This window comes from Myotis nattereri, assembly GCF_964212035.1.
Source record: "Myotis nattereri genome assembly, chromosome: 14".
Classification (NCBI taxonomy): Eukaryota; Metazoa; Chordata; class Mammalia; order Chiroptera; family Vespertilionidae; genus Myotis; species Myotis nattereri.
In genome coordinates this window covers 33013537-33026250 of record NC_138089.1, presented here as the reverse complement: position 1 = coordinate 33026250, position 12714 = coordinate 33013537, and the positions used below count along the sequence as shown (strand labels likewise).

Here is a 12714-nt window from a genome sequence, read left to right as displayed (position 1 = left end):
TATGACTGAATTACAATTTCATTGTGTGATGTATCTAGTGTGAAGAATGTTATGATTAAATGTTATGATTAAAAAACCAAATTTTTAAAAATTTGGACTAATTCTCTGGCATTTCCATAAGTCTTATCCTCAAAAGGGATTTCAGTCTTGGCTTTCTCTTGGATAAACAGCAGCAGGTACAGGATAAATGTGAGCAGGTGGTATATGCGGTATTTGAGAATAGACTGTTGACCCTGGGTATTCCTTTTTTGTTCGGGAACTGATGTAAATCCTGGGGGGTTGGCAGGCTTCTTTGTATACAGATAGGTTGTTTCATTCTTTCTCATGAGAGTTAGGTAAAGGATAAGCAACCAATACGTACAACTTTAACAAGCATATCAGAATAGCCCTGTAATCCGTTTTACATTTAATTAGCATCTAACCTAATTGGTGATTTAACCACTTAGATACATACGCAAAGATCGTGGAAATAGAAAAGGATCATTTTATTCCTGCCTTTTCCCCTTCTAGCAGGACTCCCTGCCACTCTTAAAAAGATTTACCAAGCATAGCTGAATTTAAAGATGATGCCTCATTGCATTTAACTGATTTGCTTTTTTAAAAGACAGTTGAAAAGTGGTAGATGATAAATCTGTGTTCATTGAGAATGGCATATTTTATGCAAATTGATAAGTCCATTGCTTCAGAGATGAGAATGGCTCTTTCCTGGAAGGGGACGTGTCGATTATAAATGGTGAAAGGCTCCTGCATTCCAGCAAGTTCTTAGCTGCCAGCCGACACATTCATCACAGCGTGCCAGAATGGATTTTAACACAGTACGACATGAATTGCTCAGCTCCAAATCAGGCATCATTGCCTTCACACAAGCCAAATCAGCCTTCTTGTTTGAAAACTGCCACATAGGCTGCTTTTTTTTTTTTTTTTTTTTTTTTTTTTACCCTCAGTTAACCCTTTCCTTTCCTGGTATGCATGGTTCATTACAATCTACTAAAGTCATTAACCGCCATTGAATATAAAGGAGTCAGGCTTCTCAGTTCAATTTTGCTTACATAGTAAGTAACAGGCCCAGTGCTTCCAAGTTGTTGGCAAAAGAGAATATTTAACCCAGCTCTAATCAGACTGATTTTCCACCTTCTGCTCTTTAGTTTTCCTTTCTCTCAGTCTTTGCCCGTCCTAGAGACAGGTGTTGAGTCCTAGCAACTCCTGCACAGCTGGCAACCCTATACCTTCCCTAACTTTCTGCCCTAGATCTGTCAGCTGAGTCTCCAGCTCAAACTTGGACTAGGCCACTTGTTTGGTACATCTTTTCTACTTCTCTTTCCCATCAATCCCATAACCCTCACACCCATTCCATCAGATTTCTCCTTACCTCACTTCATCTCCACGTTTCTTAGCTATAATTTTCTCCTCTCCTATAAATCCAGATGTATAGAGATCAGCAAAATCCTCGGGCCTCTTCCATTCTCCCATAGGCCAGTTTAACCCAACTCTTCTTAGACCCGTTAGACCACGTCCTACTTTGCTCCTCCCAGCCTGGCCCACTCTGGAATCCAATACCAATTGCCTTTCCTGGTTCAACTAAGCAGCCTTCATCCCCAACCTAACCAGCCATATCCCCAGCTTCAGCCTCATCCAGCCCCACAAAAGCAGCCTTGACCCACACCCTCTTGGGCAGCTTCTGCTTTTCGCTCAAAATAAGAATTCTTTTTCACAGAAGCATTCCTCTTTTAAGCTGATGTTTGCTAACATGCTGAGGAGCTTATTCTTCAGCCTTATGTGCCCCAAGTCCCTTCTAGCCTACAATAGGTAAGCTGTCATCCAGTCTTGGTGCTGTTGTGCATCTGCTAGCATTCAGGGAGTGATCCTCACAGATGATGTCATATTTGGCCTGTTACCAGCGAAGTACAGTGATGAGGACAGATTTGGACTGATTTATCCCCTGATTCTTCTGAGTAATAAGGTGCATTTGTGAGATGGTTGACGGGGACAGGGGACTCAGTCAATGGCTGTGGATTCAAAAGTTAGCTATTGCTATAAGAACCTAGCCCTTTCTAAAGAATGAACTGTCAAGCTCAGAGCACCAAAACCATATTCCAAAATGCAACAAGCTTGCCATTCTTCAGCCTCAGAGTAAATTATTTTTCCCAAGAACAAGAGGCTCCTGGAGGGAGTGAAGGATTTCATATTCTACTAATTTTTCAACCCAATAACAGTTTATAATAAGATCAATAACTGATTAATAATGTGGCTCAGCTGGTGTGGCTCAGTGGTTGAGTGTCAACCTATGAACCCAGGAGGTCATGGTTCAATTCCCAGCTAGGGCACATGCCCGCGTTGTGGGCTTGATCCCCAGTGTGGGTATGCAGGAGGCAGCTGATCAATGATTCTCTCTCATCATTGATGTTTCTATCTCTCTCTTCCTCTACCTTCCTCTCTGAAATCAATAAAAATATATTTTAAAAAAATAATGTGGATATAAACATCAGAATTCATCCCCAAGTACTCCCTTTATATTGGCTATAGGCTGTTTTTTTTTCCCATATGATTTGTGGACATGACTAAGGGTGGTAACTTAGGTTTTTTTCCTTATTTCTTCCTGGTGGGTGGATGATTCAGGATCTGCTTCAAATGACAAGGAGGTATGATGAATGGGCTTTCTATTATTATTATTATTTAAATATTTATTGTTGAAAGTATTATAGATATCTCCTTTCTCCCCTTTTGACCTCTTTTAGCCCACACCCGCCCCCAACCCCAGGCCTTTACCACACTATTGTCTGTGTCCATAGGTTATACATATGTGCATACAAGTTCTTTGGTTAATCTCTTCCCACCTACCCACCTCTGCCTTTCCTCTGAGATTCAACAGTCTGTTCCATGCTTCTATGACTCTTGTTCATCAGTTTGTTTTGTTCTTTAGATTCCCCATATGAGTGAGATCATGTGATACTTGTCTTTTTCTGGCTTATTTCTCTTAGCATAATACTCTCCAGGCAGGAACTTCCTATTTTTAGATTGGAAGTTCTTTAATGATGTAGCCCAAATGAAAGTTATCTCAATCCCCAAGAACTTTGCAGAGATGCTGACCCCTTTCCAGGTGAAACCTAGCTGGGTGTTCTCACAATCCTGGGCCAGCATAGAGTCCAGGAGTAGGCCAAACCAAGAGATGGGGGTTCTTCAGGGATCTGGAACCAGTATCCCTGCACAAAGAGTCGGAATTGCAGCTGAATGGCAAAAATAACAACGTGAGCATGATTCCAAAGGTGAAATCAAGATAGAAATGGGAGAATAAATAGCAAAGCTTGTGATAGCTGATAGCAGGTTGGAATGAAGTTCAAGGAACAGTTGTAGAATGCAGTTCAGGACTGAGTATTTTTGTTCAATCAGCATATATTAAATGTGCTTGTTTGCCAGGAACACAATATGCATGAAAACTCTTTTCCTTTCATGGAAATCACCAGGCCACAAAGGCACACCCTCTTTGGTGCCTAGATCTCTTGAAACAGTGGAAATGGCAAATTAAAGGAGCCACCATGGGCTGCACACAACCCAGAAAACTTGAGATGTTCTCACAAGTCCTGCCCAGCATGGATGTGGGAAGAGGTAGAGTGATATTATGAAGGCTCTTCTCTGTGGCTCTGAGTCTTCTCAGAAATAATAATAATTAATTATCAGAGGTCTGAGTGAATATTAGTGCTTGCCCCTTGTCCTGGAATTTGCTAGTTGGCTCTGGATGAAGATTTGAATAGAAGTGGTTGGGAGAGTGGACAGAGTTTGGAGGGAGTTATAAGAAAACAAATTTGCCTTGACAATTGCATTTCCAGAGTAATCACATAAAATAGTAAAGGATAGCTTGAAAGAATTATTCAGATTCTGTCCCAATTAGCAGTCCTAAATCCATGTTTACCACGATTGGCAAGCATTTCTTCAGTAGGAGCTCAAAGTGCTGTCTACCCATCGTTAAAGAAACCTTAAGTTATTATTATCTCAGTCTACCAACCCATGCTGGGAGATTCTTTCAAAAATCGATTCTAGCTTTCTTGACAAATTGTAGGCTATTTTCGCCAAATAATAACTACATGAGGAACAAAATGTAGGCAAATTATCTATTATAAATTACTATTATACACCATCCTATCTCATCAAGAAAAGAGTTAATAGCAATTTAAGGCTATTGAAGGGATCACCAGCATTATCTTCGGTCTTTGATTCACTAGTCTGTCATTATATGTGAATGGATACTCTTCCATAAATTTCAAAATATTAATGCTTTACTGGCATCTGTATTAAAATAATATTGTTAAGAGCAGAGTAGGCAGGAAAGGTTCCTTGACGACAGGATTCCATTGTAAATATTACATGGTTTGCCAGTGTGTCTGTATATTTGACAGGGTTTAGTTGCAGATAACAAAACTCACTCTAGCTCTTTCAAAGAGAAAGAGGTATAATACTAGGAATCAGAAAGATAATGTAACACAAAGAATCGGAAGTTTTTAAAATCAGTGGAAGGGCTGGAGGAGCAGATTTCAAGCGGGGTCTCCAGGCATATTTCCAAGAATGCATGGTTTTATATTTTAAAAATCCCTAATTTAGCAATTCTTGTTTTTGTTTTGTTTTTTAATGTTCACCCAAGGGTATTTTTTCCCATTGATTTTTAGAGAGAGTAGAAGGGAGGGTGGAGGTGGAGAGAGAGAAACATCAGGTTGAGAGAGAAACATCAATTGGCTGCTTCTGCAGGCTCCCTGACTGGGGATTGAACTCACAACCTCAATATGTGCCCTGACTGGTAATTGAACCTGCAACATTTTGGTGCATGGGACAACACTCCAACCAACTGAGCGATCTGGCCAGGGCAATTTCCCAGATCTTAAAAAAATTCTTTTCTAGGGAATATCATGGATAGCATGTAGGGAGTTCTTTTATATATACCTTTTGTGAGTTTTCTAAGAATAAAAATCTAATCTTTAGATGTTCACAGAATTATGGTGTGAGTTTTCTGTTAGCTGTTGTAACAAATTGCCTACAAACTTGGTGGCTTAAAACAACACAAATTTATTATCTTGCAGTTCTGTAAGTTAGAGGTCTAATACGTGCATCACTGGACTAAAACCAAGGTGTTGGCTGGGTCTGTTCCCTTCTAGAGGATCAAGGGAAGGACTCGTTTCCTTGCCTTTTCCAGTTTTAGAGAGTGCCCATATTCCTTGGCTCATGACTCCCTTCTTATCTTCAATGCCAGCAACAGAAGGCTGAGTCCTTGCATTGTATCACTCTGACCTTGCTTCTGTTTTCATATCTCCCCTGAGTTTCCTGTTGCTGTCTTCCACTTAAGGGCCCTTCTGATTATATTGGACTTAACTAGATAATCCAGGGTAGTTTTCCTATTTTAAGGTTAGCTGATTAGCAGCCTTAATTCCATCTGCAACCTTAATTCCCCTTTGTCATATAATGTATTCACAGGTTCTGGGAATTAGAATGTGGACATCTCTGTGAGGGGTTGAGGATCATTATTCTGCCCACCATGGATAGTTACTCTGCAGTGTAGTATAGAAGAAAGGGTTTGGGAAGGCAGATCTGGATCTGAATCTTGTCCCTACCATTAACAGGTTATGTCACCACTGGCTTGCAAGTGACCTAACCTCCCGGAACCTATTTCCTCACATTAAAATGGAGATTATAATACCGACTTTATAGAGTTGTTTTGACTGTTAAATGGAAAAATCAAGGTTCTAGCATATGCCTGGCACAGAGAAGGGTTAAATAAACATAATTATTATAATTATGTAATTATAATTAGAGAATCCAGAGCCATATTCAGGACCAAACAATCCGAAAGAGCACATCCCAGGTGCTTGGGAGCATCTGTTCTTGATATTTCTTGTGGTTTCATTTTTCTTTTAACTCTAATTAAATGGTTGCCTCAAACCCTTTCAAAACCAAACAGTGTGTTGATCCTAAATAAACACACAAACATGAATAAAGACACACTTTATTTCACTTTTAATCTCAGCTAGGTTCTCTCCATAGATCATATCTGAATGGAGAACAAAGACAAACATGAATACTCTTGATTTATCTCCTATTTGTTTTTCTACCATCTGCCTCTGGCCATCAAAAACCATTTCATCATTGACATTCAGTGGGAAGACTTCAAAGTTGTTATCTGTTCATTTTCACATATGTGGCTTTTCACAAAATGGTTATGGGTCTATTCTTGCATAAAGGATTAATGGCAGTTGGTCATCCCATTTGCCTTGCAGCTCTCAGAAAGCTGAAGTTAATGATCAACCTATTGTGTTCAAAGCCCACTGTTGGACCTATATTAACTAGCCATTAAAGGTGATATTGTAGAGTATTTAATGACACAGAAAAATATTTACAATGTATTGGTAAGTAAAGTGGGAAAGTTATAAAATAAGATATAGTGTTTGATACCATTTGCGGGGGGTGTGGAATGTTCACAAATACAAAAAGGCCTAGAGAGGGTCAGTAGTTATTTCTGGGGGGTAGGATTCTAAGTGATTTTTATTTTCTTTATTTTACCACATTTCTGTATTTTCTACAATAAACATATGTTGCTTTTGTAATAGGGATAAACAAAAAGTTGTTATTTACTTAGAGATCTGATGGTGGTAAATAGCTCCTGAGTGAGAAGCTTGTCCTGATCAAGCCCGGGAAGCCTGATGAGGAACTACTGTATACTTGGTGGTGGGACTCACTTGACTGGACCAAACTTTGAGATGTGCACTGGGAAGCAGGGAAATAGCAACAGAAGTTCATTCTGGTGATGCTGAAAGACATTTATCTCTAGTACCCTTCCTAATTGATTAAGAATGGTTTAAGAAAAGCAGATAGAGAAACTAAGATGGCGGCATAGGTAAACACCAAGAAATTGCTGCCTCCCACAACAACTTCAAAAATACAACGAAAAGACAGAACGGACATCATCCAGAACTACAGGAAGGCTGGCTGAGTGTAAATTCTACAACTAGAAGAAAAGAGAAAAGCACACTGAGATTCAGAGGAGCTGCGGAAGTAAAGTGCAAAGGTACGGAGGCTTGAGCGCGTGCGCGGAAAGGGGCTGGTACCTGAGGACGTGGCTGTCTTTTTGAATCAGGAGGGAGTCACAAGCTCCCGACTGCTCTGAACTCCGGGGATGCAGGACTCATACGGGGAGAAACTGGACTGTCTGGCAGCAGGCAGAACTCTGAACTTGAGGGCGGCTTTCCCTCAGAGGTGCTTGCAGCAATTATCGGGACACTGAAATGTGCGGCCCCTTAGGGCAGGGCTGAGGACCTGCCATAGCTGCTTGCTCCACCCTTTGATTCCCTGAGACCCCACCCCACCCAGGCTGCTGCAGAGGCTTTTGCATATGAATGCCCTGGCCCTTTGCAACCTGAAAATTACCTAACAAATTGCAGCTGGGCCAGACAGACCCAGAACTTCCAAGAGAAGGCCCAAGGCCCCACAGCAGCTTGCATTGCTTCACAGCTGGACCTCATCAGGGCACCTCCAAACTCCAAAAAAGGAAGGGGAATCTGGAGCTCTCTCCGTAGCGCCTGCTGGGTAACCTCAGGCAGAGGCTAAATTAGCACCTCCTTAGATCCAAGAGCCGGTGTACCCAGTGGTCAGAGTGGGACCATCCAGATTACAACTCCTCAGATCCATCAGGGACACACTCAGGGCGCAGACTCAGTGAGCACCAAAGCCCCACTGAAGCAAGTCTTGCCCCAGAAGGGTGTCTTCAGCACAGAAGTTCTCCCACTGCAGACACAGCTGATTCTCACTGCCAACTGGCCTGGAGGTCAATTTCTCCCAGTGATCCTACAACAATCAAGGCATAACTACAACAAGACTGTGCACAAAGCCCACAAGGGGGTGCACCATGAGTGTCCACCTCAGGTAATTGGGGAGGCTGAGCCACTGGGCCCTACAGGACACCTAGCACACAAAACCACTCTACCAACACAGGGAAGCATAAAAAATGCAGAGACAAAGGAACAGGTCACAAATGACAGAAATGGAGGAAAGCAAACGACTGGATATAGAGTTCAAAACCATGTTTATAAGGTTTTTCAAGAATTGTATGGAAACCGCCAATAAATTTAGTGAGACCCTGGAGGATATGAAAAAAGACCAACTAGAAATTAAGCATACACTGACTGAAATAAAGAATAATATACAGAGATCCAACAGCAGACAAGAGGATCCCAAGAATCAAGTCAAAGATTTGAAATACGAAGAAACAAAAAATACCCAACTGAAAAAGAAAAATGATTCCAAAAATATGAAGACAGTGTAAGGAGCCTCTGGGACAACTTCAAGCGTACCAACATCAGAATTATTGGGGTACCAGAAGAAGAGAGAGGGCAAGATATTGAAAACCTATTTGAAGAAATAATGACAGAAAACTTCCCCTACCTGGTCAAAGAAATAGACTTACAAGTCCAGGAAGCGCAGAGAACCCCAAACAAAAGGAACCCAAAGAGGACCACACCAAGACACATCATAATTAAAATGCCAAGAGCAAAAGACAAAGAGAGAATCTTAAAAGCAGCAAGAGAAAGACAGTCAGTTACCTACAAGGGAGTACCCATACGACTGTCAGCTGATTTCTCAACAGAAACCATGCAGGCCAGAAGAGAGTGGCAAGAAATATTAGAAGTGATGAATAGCAAGAACCTATAACCAAGATTACTTTATCCAGCAAAGCTATCATTCAGAATAGAAGGTCAGATAAAGAGCTTCACAGATAAGAAAAAACTAAAGGAGTTCATCACCCCCAAACCAGCATTATATGAAATTCTGAAAGGTATTCTTTAAGAAGAGGAAGAAGAAAAAGGAACTCTTACCATTTGCCACAGCATGGATGGAACTGGAGAGCGGATAAATACCACATGATCTCACTCATTTGTGGAATATAATGAACAACATAAACTGATGAACAAGGACTGATCCAGAGATGGAGAGGCATTGATTGGACTGTCGGGCCTTGGAGGGAAGGTAGCGGAGGGTGGGGGTAAGGGGGAAAGATCAACCAAAGGACTTATATGCAAGCATATAGGCCTAACCAATGGACACGGACAACGGGGGGGTGGGGGGGGGGTGAGGGCATGAGGGGGGGGGCAGGGGGGGGAAGGGGGCAACGTGGGGATAAGGACACATATGTAATATCTTAATCAATAAAAAATATATTTTTTTTTTAAAAAAGCAGATACACATTACTTAAGGAACAGATTCAGTTATACCTGAGGAACTTAATGTTAAAGGAAATATGGGAGACCTAGCAGCAGAAATAGAGCTAGCAGTACAGAAGCCAAATACACAAATTCTCTTTTAGCCAAACTGCACACCTTAATGTTTTATTGTTCTTGCATATCATTAAGGATTTTAAAGTGTTTTAATGAATAAGGCTCCCTATTTGAGTCATTAGCCTTGTAAATCCATTTATATTATTTATATTTTGTTAACAAAATTTGACTTATTTAAAAAAATAGTCCATTAATTCATTCAACAAACACTTATTAAATACCTATTTCATGCCAAGAACTGTGCTAAGTGCTGCAAATATAACAATTAGTGATACCTAATTTTAATACCTGTGGGGTTAAAACCCTTACATTCTAGTGAAAGAGAAAGCAAAAACACAGTTGTAATTCAATGCAATATATTCTATGATTGAAGACATAATGAAAGTCCTGGGGTGGGTATAAAATTCAGGTTGGGATGGAAGGTAGCCTAGGAAAGTTTTCCAGAGAAAGTGATATTTAATGTGGGCCTTGAAGAATGAGAAGAAATTTACCAGGTGAAAAAGCAGGAAGAGAATATTCCACAAAGTAGGAATGGCATATGTAAAAACCCAGAGACATGAAAGAGCAGATCATATTCAAAGAATTTCCTGTAGTTTGGAATAGCCAGAATTTGTGAGCATATGGAAGACAAGCAGAGCATGAGGCTGTGATAATTAACGTGTCAGCTAGGTTGGTCAAAGATTACTTTGGATGTTTTCAGATAAGATTTATATTTAAATTGGTGGACCTGAGTAAAGCAGATTGCCTTCCATAATGTGGGTGGCCTCTTCCAATCAGCTGAAGGCCTGAATAGAGCAAAAGACTGCCCTTGAGTAAGAGGGGAATTCTGCCCTGGACAGCCTCTGCATTCGCACTACAGCACCGTCTCTTCTCTGGGTCTCCAGCTTGTTCCCCACTGCAGATTTTGGACTTGCTAGCCTCCATAATCACATGAGTAAATTCCTTTGAAAAATTACATATATTTGAATCAATCCTATTGATTCTGTTTCTCTGGATAACCCTAATAGAGGCTAAAGGCAGAGGATAGGGAGACTTCTTCTGAACATTTCAGTTTAAATTATCAAAGGAAACTAGGTTTTCAGTTACCTAAAATTTCCGTTGATTGAGCAGCGATACCAAGAGAGCAGATGTGGCTATCGAGGCCTATAAGATCATATAGAAATATCAGTAGTCTTTTAAAAAATATTTTAATTTTTTTCAATTATAGGTTACATTCAATACTATTTTGTACTAGTTTCAGGTGTACAGCATAGTGATTAGACAAGCATACACCTTCCAAGTGTTCCCCTTCTCCCCCGGTATTTCCACTACCCAACTGGCACCATACATAGTTATTATATTGTTGACTATATTTCCTATGTTGTAACTACTAATCTGTACTTCTCAATCCCTTCACCTTTTTCACCCAATTTCTCAAAACCTCTCCCCTCTGGTAACCATCAGTCTATTCTCAAGTCTGTTTCTGTTTTGTTTGTTCATTTATATTGCTCTTTAGATTCCACATGTAAGTGAAATCATAGATATCTGTCTTTCTCTGACTGCCTCATTTCATTTAACATAATACTTTCTAGATTCATTCATGCTGTTGCAAATGTTAAGATTTCGCTCTTTTTCATGGCCAAGTAATATTCCAGTGTGTGTGTGTGTGTGTGTGTGTGTGTGTGTGTGTGTGTGTGTGTATGTGTGTGGGCAAATGGGTTGCTTCCATGACTATCATAAGTAATGCTGCAATGAACATAGGGGTGCATATATTCTTTGAATTAGTGTTTTGGGTTTCTTCAGATATATACCCAGAAGTGGAATTGCTGGGTCATAAGGTAGTTCCATTTTTAATTTTTTGAGGAAACTCCATACTATTTTCCACAGTGGCTGCAACAATCTGCGTTCCCACCAACAGTGCACAGTTCTGTTTTCTCAACATCCTCACCACCGCTTGTTTGATTTATTGATGATAGCCATTCTGACAGGTGTGAAGTGATATCTCATTGTGGTTTTAATTTGCATTTCTCTGATGATTAATGACATTGAGCATCTTTTCATGTCTATTGGCCATCTGTATGTACTCTTTGGAGAAGTGTCCATTTAGGTTCTCTGTCCATTTCTTCATTGGATTTTTTTTTTTTTTTTTTGGTGTTGAGTTATATAAGTTCTTCATAAATTTTGCTTACTAACCCCTTATCAGATGTACCATTGGCAGATATGCCCTTCTATTCAGTGGGTTGTCTTTTCATTTTGATGGTTTCCTTGACTGTGCAGCTTTTTAGTTTGCTGTAGTCCCAATTGTTTATTTTTCTTTTGTTTCCTTTGCCCAAAGAGATATACCAGAAAAAATATTACTAAGAGAAATGTCTAAGATTTTACTGCCTAGATTTTCATCTAGGATTTTTGTAGTATCGAGTCTTAGATTTAAGTCTAATCCATTTTGAGTTTATTATCATATATGGTGTAAGAAGGTGGTGTAGTTTCATTTTTTTTTGGTAAATATCTGTCCAATTCCCTAACACAATTTATTGATAGACTGTCTATACCCCATTGTATGTTCTTGTCTCTTTTGTCAAATATGAATTGACTATATAGGTGTGGGTTTATTTCTGGGTTCTCTATTCTGTTCCGCTGATCTATATATCTGTTTTTATGCCAATGCCATGCTGTTTTGATTACCATGGCCTTGTAGTGTAATAATTATTCCTCCAATTTTGTTCTTCTTTCTCAAGATTGTTGTGGCTATTCAAGGTCTTTGTGGTTCCATATAAATTTTTTAATTATTTATTCTAGTGCTGTGAAATACACATTGGTATGTTGATAGGAATCGCGTTGAAGCTATAGATTGAATTAACAATGCCAAGTCTCCCTATCCATAAGCATGGAATGCACTTCCATTTATTTGTATCTTCTTCAGTTTCTGTCCTCATAGTCTTATAATTTTCTGAATACAGACAGTTCTTTTACCTCCTTGGTTAAATTTACTCCTAAGTACTTTTTTTTTTTTTGATGAAATTGTAAATGGGATTGTTTTCTTAGTTTCCCTTTCTAATAGTTCTGTATAAAAATGCAATAATGCAATAGATTTATTTTGAATCCTGCTACTTTACTGAATTTTTTGGTAGAACCATTAGGGTTCTCTATATACAGCATCATGTCATCTGCAAATAAAATATCAGTAGTTTTAATATCATTCCCCATTCTTTTCCATGTTTCCTTCTTTTTGGCTTTCAAATCCATTCTGTTTCATCCAACAAACATTTGAGTGCTAGTATGTGCCAGGCACTGTGTGAAGGGCAGAGGATTTAATGGTGGGGAAATCTGCTACCAAGAAGTGTAAAGTCTGATGGGAAAGACAGGATATAAACACATGAATACTTAGACAGAGGGGCACAGAGGTGAGAAAGGCTAGAGAAGACTGCAA

At 39.7% G+C, this 12714-nt stretch overlaps 1 protein-coding gene across 1 annotated transcript in view; it reads left to right on the top strand.

Annotated features, from left to right (window-relative positions):
* SLC35G2 (solute carrier family 35 member G2) overlaps positions 1 to 12714 on the top strand; it is a 30441-nt gene that overhangs the window by 9394 nt on the left and 8333 nt on the right. The window lies entirely within an intron of this gene.